Source organism: Danio rerio, chromosome 16 (assembly GCF_052040795.2).
Source record: "Danio rerio strain M-AB ecotype USA chromosome 16, GRCz13ab, whole genome shotgun sequence".
Taxonomy (NCBI): Eukaryota; Metazoa; Chordata; class Actinopteri; order Cypriniformes; family Danionidae; genus Danio; species Danio rerio.
In genome coordinates, this window is record NC_141036.1 from 32,073,168 (window position 1) to 32,080,976 (window position 7,809).

Here is a 7,809-nt window from a genome sequence, read left to right on the forward strand (position 1 = left end):
AATCTCAGCAGTCTAGCTCTCCGAACACATGCTCCCATTTGGTATCTTAAGCAAACAAGGCCAGAAGAGGTTAGACGGGGCAATTATGATATCTGGAGGACGACGGTCAAAAATTTCAGTATTTTCTGAGATGTCAACAGGAAATGCCGCAGAGATATGTTCCTACCAAGCAAGAAAGAAATGTTTGTTTGGATGCCTGGTGAACCAAGGACAGATATGGGAGGCTAATGGCTTTATGCAGAAATTACAGAGTAGATTCTCAAAAGGTTTTCAAGGAGAGTTTGGGTGAGCATGAGGGCAAGACAATTTTCATTATAAAAGCAGAAGTAATTTCAGTGCATTTGAGGAGAAAAGAAGAAAAAAGAAACTTTGAAATTAGAAATGATCAACCAGATCTGACTTTGTGGAAATAGTGTTAACTACATTATCTACATATACCTTTTATCAATTAAGATGTATTTTTATTTCATAGCTTTAGAATTAGTTCTATAATACATTAGTATTGTATGTACGGTGGCTCAGGGGTTAGCACTGTTGCCTCTCAGCAAGAGGGTCACTGGTTCGAGTGCCAGCTGGGCCAGTTGGCATTTCTGTGTGGAGTTTGCATGTTTCCCCCGTGTTCATGTGGGTTTCCTCCGGGTGCTAAGGGTTTCCCCCACAGTCCAAAGACATGTGATACAGGTAGATTGAATAAACTAACTTGGCCGTATGTGTGTGAATGAGAGTGTATAGGTGTTTCCCAGTACTGGGTTGCGGCTGACCTAGAACATAAGCTGGAATAGTTGGCAGTTCATTCCACTGTGGTGACCTCTGAAATAGAGACTAAGCTGAAGGAGAATGAATGAATACATATAAGAAACATATTTGTTTACATTATATTTATGTTACTACTAAAAAAGATGTGATAACACTTTACAATAACAATACATGAATAATAATTTATTGATATGTAAACTAATAGCATTTCTTTACTATAAATTAATGATAAGTTAAGGTGCACACTGCACGCTAATCATTAACTAACTTTAACTACAACATAAATCAAAAGAGTTTATGAGTAAGTAATGGCTTCCTTAATTACTTGTTAATTACTAATGTATAATTATGTCATGACTTTACTTGAAGGGGCACATCACTATTACCTCATCAATCACTACTCCTGAAGTCCTATGTTTAAACTGTTCATGTTGATGTTGATTGAAGACTTTTTTTATTGTTATTCAGTGTGAACGCACAAGACCAGAGATGTCCAAACTGGGGTCCGCGGGCCAAAGTTGGCCCATGGTGAGCTTTGATTTGGCCCACCATCTAATCAGAAAAGAATGATGGGGAGCATTGGGGTTAATATCTTTAACAGAGATCGTCATTTTGAATTTAACCTGACCTTTTTGTCTGTTTTATAGTTTTATAGCAAACCGAAATTAAGCGTTTCAATTAAATTATGTAAATAATTTGAATTTTTAATAATGTAAATACTGTCTCTCGATGAATAGAGGACAATGCACATAACATCACCAGCAAATTAATGCTAAAGCTTGACTTGTGCTGCTATTTGTCATTGAACTTTATTGTGTAATAAATGGTATTGTTTTTGTTTTTACGGTATAAATTCATTATATTTATTATCTTTTGAATTATACTGCATTAGTTCATATAAAGTTTTCATGGGAAGTTTTATGGGCTGTAATACAGTTTTTTATATTTACCTTCGGCCCACAAGCCTCAAACAAGTTTGGTTTTTGGCCCTTCATGAGAAAAAGTTTGTGCACCTCTGCACTAGACGAACATATGCAGTATAAGGAGTTCATGACTAGTTAAGAACTTGTTAATGATGAAGTGCATTTATACATTAACATATCATGAGTTCATGATGGTTAAATTAGGCATAATCAAATGTGGTTGTTAAAGAGCCCCTATTATACATTAAAAAGGGTCATATTTTGGTTTTAAGGGTCTCCAACAACAGGCTGATATGCACGCAGTCATTCAGTGTCTTAGAATAATTTATTTTTACCCATTTATCCCAATGACTCCCATTTAATTCCTTAACCCATTTATTTATTCCCAAACCCCACCTTGGCGCAAAGCTAATCTGCACCGATTGGACCATTGACAACGAGTTGCGATTGGTTGACAACGTTCAGCGCAAGACAGAGTGAAATGCCCAGCATGGTATATAAACAATATTAAAGTAGTCAGAGTACATAGTGTGCTTGTGAGCATACTTGCCAACATTCCTGTTTTACTCCAGAGTCTACCGTATTTCAGACCCATCTCCAGCCACCCATTTTGTTGTTTATCCCATTTTGTTGTTTATTATGCATTAAGTACATATTTTGCAAGCTAGAGAAAACAAGGAGGCATTCATTTAAAGGTAAAAAGTTCCTGTCGAGCTCTGACAAAGTCCCATAGATCAATAGTCTTTTCTAATCCTTCAACAAACGGCTGACGAATCCCCAATTGTAAGCTTTTGGATTGCTGAAGCACTCGTCAGAAAAATTACGAGAACACAGCACAAGGCAGGGGCTATAATGCTGAGGTATTTTTGCAACAACTTCAACCACTGACTCTTCACAGACTCATCTTTGGGAAGAGAAAATAACACTAACTTTCCCTCACAATTCCAGTAATATCTGGCTCTTTGATACAATGATTAACAAACAATTGTGTACTCAAAAGTACTTAAGGTAGCCGTTATTAACTTATGAACTCTTGTGTCTCATGTTGTAGTTGAAGTTAGTTCATGATTAGCGCATACATGAACTCATCATTAGTCCATAATAATGTTTAGTTTACATATTAATACACTGTTAGACATTTCAAAGGGTTTTTACAGTAACTTACTGGCAACACTGTTGCCAGTAAGTTACTGTATTTTAGATTTACAGTATACAACTGTAAATCCGTTTACAGCATGTTACTGTAGTGTCTGAAAATGGTTAACTACTGTAAAAACCTAAGTTAACAGTTAGCTACTGTAAACCTTTAAATTTTGTCCTAAATATTTTATAATATAATTTTATTAATATTATTTTAATACTATAGACCTAAAAAAGACACAATTACAAAATATTAACAAAATAAACACTCTTTATTTAAAACATTGGAGATGCTTAAAACAAGCTTAAAAATGTGTAAAAACATTACATTTCAATCATTCAAAATATTTTATTTTAAGAAAAAAAACATTGAAAATGAAAAAGCACATTAACATACATGTACAAATCTAATTTAAGTGTCTGACCTGCATATTGTTGAGAAAAAAAACCCCAATTGTACTAAGTACTACTGACATTAAACCAGACACAATTACAAAATATTCCATTCTTTAAAACATTAATAATGCTTAAAGCATTTAAGGAAAATGTGTGACAATTACATTAAGCAATAAAATCAACACATTAAAAATAAATAAATCACACAAAGCACTAGAACATACATGTACAATAAAAATTTAAACTTCTGAATTGCATATTGTTGGAAAAATAAATATTTGTAACTATTAGCCGACTCAGAAACAACCCAACTTTAAAATATTACTAGTTCTGGTGTCAAATGCTCAACAAGGTCTGAATTCACATATTCAAATGCAATTCATCTTTATTTCTATTGCACTTTTACAATGTAGATCAATGATGTCAAAGCAGCTTAACATAGAAGTTCTTGTAAATTGAAGCTGCTTCAGTCCAGTTTTCAGAATTGAAGCAGTAAATGTCACTGCTGAAAGTCCAAACACTGAAGAGCAAATCCACCGATCCACCAATCGTAGCCAAGTGAACGAGTGGCGACAGTGGCATGGAAGAAACTTCACCAACTGACGAAAGTGTAGAATAAAAGCCCTTGAGTGAAACCAGGCTCAGTTGGGCACGACCAGTTCTCCTCTAGCCAAACTTGTGCAAGGCCGCAGTCTAGGCACCGGAGGCTTGAAAGTTCACCAGTGGGTGGTCAGGCTGGCCCATTGGATCAATGCGGAAACTCATTGATCACGTGTGTCTTTTAGGATTCACTCCTCCATGACCACCACAGCATCTGGTCAGGATTTAGCCCAGTCCAGGATTATGAAGAACTCTGGATAAGGACAAACAGACTAACATAAGCATAGAAGAAGCTTGTTTAAAAAAAATAAATCATATACTGGTTAATTATTTTGAAGCATGGCAGCTAGGTTGGGCTAGTTTTCAGCTGGTACTGAGCAACTGGCTCCTGCTCATAACCTGCTCACTACCATGTTTAAAAGATAACTAACCAGAATGTCCTGTTAATTTTTTTCCCCAACAAGGTTTTACAAAAACATTGTAGCATTTGTGATGGGTTGATTCACAGCAGGACAGATTAGACAATATGTTTTATGTATTCCTAATAAACTAAAACAGACTGAATACTGATACAACTATTGAGAGTGTCTCACCTAATCCAAGTTCTCAGTTAGCTGGTGAAAGAAGGATAACTCACTGTTGTTCATGGTTGTCATTCTCTTCACTACTTCTCCTGCCTTCTTCTGGCTCACTCTGGTTGTTGCTGTGCATTTTGTTTCATCCTCTGGAATTATTTATACAAAAATTTTTATTATTTTATTTAATATAATAATATTTATTATTTAATATTACAAAATATTTAGGCAACATGAAATGGGGAAAAAGACATTTAATACATAGACAAATGCATGTATCCCAATACTAATTATTGTATTTTGAAATGTCTGACCCATGACAGACCTCAATCTGCTCAAAAATATTATAAACAAAGATGAAAAAAAACCCTACTAAATGGTTTAATAAAAAAGGGAAAAAGATTTTTTATTTAGCTAGCAACTAAACATGTGACACATTTTGTATTAAAAGTAACGTTACTATATTGAGAAACAAATAGATGTACAGTACTTACTGTTGTATGAGGTCCAGTTTGCACAGGCAGGCTCCCAGTATTCTATATTGAGACCATAAAAAAGCCAAAAATACAGATAAGAATACCATGCTACAATCCACAACCTCCACACAACTTTTTTTTTTATTTGTTTACCTTGGTTGCTTACTGGTCTTGCTTATTTTTAAGCATAAGGCTGTGCTGATCAAGATGTTCCTCCGAAATGCTGTTTGTTTCTTCAGACAAAACCTGGTGCTGTGCTCGTGCCATATCTAAACAGAAAAAAATATAATGGTAACAATTATGTTAAACCAAATGTCAAGAGTTGTGATAAAAAAATAATTAGCAAACAATAAATAGCAAAAAGGTGGTTATTAGCATAATGCATAGAGGTAAAGTTGGTTTTATATTAGCAGATTCAGACTTCCCCCTTAATAATTTAATTTCATAAAAGTATTATTTGCAAACTCTAAATAGTGAAATCATTTTAGCAGCTAACGACTATCAAAGTACAACATGCTCACGGTCAAATAAACAGTGTTAATGTTGATTTCAAGTCATACTGGCATGCTAATTCTGATCGAATATTCAAAGTAACATGGTAAACAGTATAGAGTCTTCTAAATGAACGAATGTGCGAATATAAAACCAACTTTACCTCTATGCATATTGTAGATTTACGTTAACGTTCTTATAGGTTACGTCGCGATGTTATTTTCTCAAGCTAACGATATAAGTTACTCTAAACCAGAGAAAAATAAGTTCACAACATCTAATATATATAAAGTATAAATCAATATAAGTTAAACGTTGCACGTTAAAATGAGTTTGAGTCCAATTCAGTATAAAGTTAGCTCAGTTTAGCTAACAGTTAACATTACCATTTTAAGATCGCTTCAGCTAATGTTGCCGAGCAAACATATGCTAATAGAGGTGCTCAAATCAATGTCGAGTGTTGTCAGCACAGACAGACGCGCTTTTACCTGGATTATTTGATGGTCTTTCATTCATATTCTTCTGGGGGAAAACACTCTCTGCCGGACCGTTGTCTCATGCTAAGTGTCCTCCAAAACTGTCTGCATACCTCTGGTTCCCTCCTAAACCAAAACCCGCTGCAACACCGGTTCCTATGTAAATAAATAAAAAGATATGACGAGAACAATGGCTAATAGTCATAAACAGTCTTATTTAAAGTAATAGTAGTGTTAATGTAATAAATTAAATAAAGGTAACATCTTAATAGATGATATATTTCTCAAATGGGCGAAATAACGCCAAGCCAGAGAAAATAATAATAGCCAACTTTATACTTTACTTTGTTCTATTCTCGTCCACAAAACATTCTGTAAAATGAAACACTGCCTCAGCTTACCAGAGTAAAGTTTGTTAAATCCAGTATGTTCTTCAGGCACACTAATAAATTGTCCTCCAGAATTGCTCCAGGGTCCTCAGGCAAAATGTGGTGCAGAGTAGTCGAATCGCCGCAAGGTGGCGTTGAAGCAGTTGTGGAAAATACAGTATAATACACGAATTTTTACAAATACAGTACATCGCTGTATATGTTGTTCGACGTCACACTAAATTCCCATAATGCAACGGTAAATACAGTTATTTACCGTAAAAGGAATTTGCAGTATTACACTGGGTGAAATACAGTAATTAACTGTGTAATTTACAGAAATGTCTAACAGTGTACATTATTATTCATGTACTGTTATTGTAAAATGTTAACAAAGATTCAATCATTCATTTTCTTTTCAGCTTAGTCCCTTTATTAATCAGGGGTTGCCACAGCAGAATGAACCGACAACTTATCCAGCATATGTTTTACACAGCGGATGCCTTTCCAGCTGCAATCAATCTCTGGGAAATATCCCAGCACACCCATTCACACTCATACACTACAGACAATTTAGCCTACTCAATTCACCCAACCCAAATGTCTTTGGACTGTGGGTGAAACCGGAGCACCCAGAGAAAACCAACGTGAACACAGGGAGAACATGCAAACTCCACACAGAAACACCAACTGCTCCAGCCGAGGCTTGAACCAGCAACCTTCTTGCCTACCTACTGCACCACCGCGTCGCCTGTTAACAAAGATTCTACTTGATTATGATCTGATTTCTCAGGATTACTGGATTTTATAGGTAGAGATTTTAGTAAAAGGAAAATATGACTTTTATTATGTAAAGGTCTAATAACATTTAGTTTACATTTCAAGTAAAATATGCTAATTTAAAGTGTTTTCCTAGAAAAAGACAATATGGTAAAAATAACAAATTAATTTACCAAGAAAGGGTTATTCCCCCAAATTCTAATTTTCTAACTCTTCAGAAGTTAAAGATGGTAATTAAGTATAGCTGTTGTTCTACATTTTTATGCTTTTACAACATGCTAGTTTATACTAGAAACATGCTAGCAACATGATAATTCACACTAAAACCATGCTAATAATATGCTAATAGAACCATGCTAACTTATGTTAGCAACTGCCTAGCAACTCCTCAGAACGCCTCTGCAACTGCCTAGCAACACCTTAGAAACCACCTAGCAATCCCTTAGCAATCATCAAGCTACGCCTTAGCAACCGCCAAGCAACACCTTAGCAACCACATAGCAACATTTTAGCAACCAATCAGAACACCTTGGCAACCACCTAGCAACACCTTAGCAACATCCTAGCAACCACCTAACAACCACTCAGAACACCCTTGCAATCACATAAAAAACCCTAGCAACACCTTAGCAACTATTCAGAACACTGTAGCAACCACCTAAAAACACCTAAGCAACCACTCAGAACACCCTAGCAAGCATACAGAACATCGTAGCAACAACTTATCAACATATTAGCAACCACTCAGAACCTGCCTAGCCTATCCATACTGGAAACATGCTAACCTAAATGTACAATCAAATCTAAATTTACTTATTTAATCTGTC

At 35.4% G+C, this 7,809-nt stretch overlaps 1 long non-coding RNA gene across 2 annotated transcripts; it reads right to left on the reverse strand.

Annotated features, from left to right (window-relative positions):
- Positions 1-3,072: 3,072 nt before the first annotated feature.
- LOC147840310 (uncharacterized) lies at positions 3,073-6,338 on the reverse strand. 2 transcript variants are annotated; one of them, XR_015512359.1, is made up of 6 exons: positions 6,236-6,338; positions 5,847-5,990; positions 5,020-5,135; positions 4,885-4,926; positions 4,453-4,539; positions 3,073-4,068 (listed from the first exon to the last, which is right to left on the reverse strand). It is a non-coding gene; the product is annotated as an uncharacterized LOC147840310 (long non-coding RNA). The 2 variants fall into 2 exon arrangements; XR_015512360.1 differs by having other exon boundaries at positions 4,409-4,539; positions 6,236-6,327.
- Positions 6,339-7,809: the final 1,471 nt, after the last annotated feature.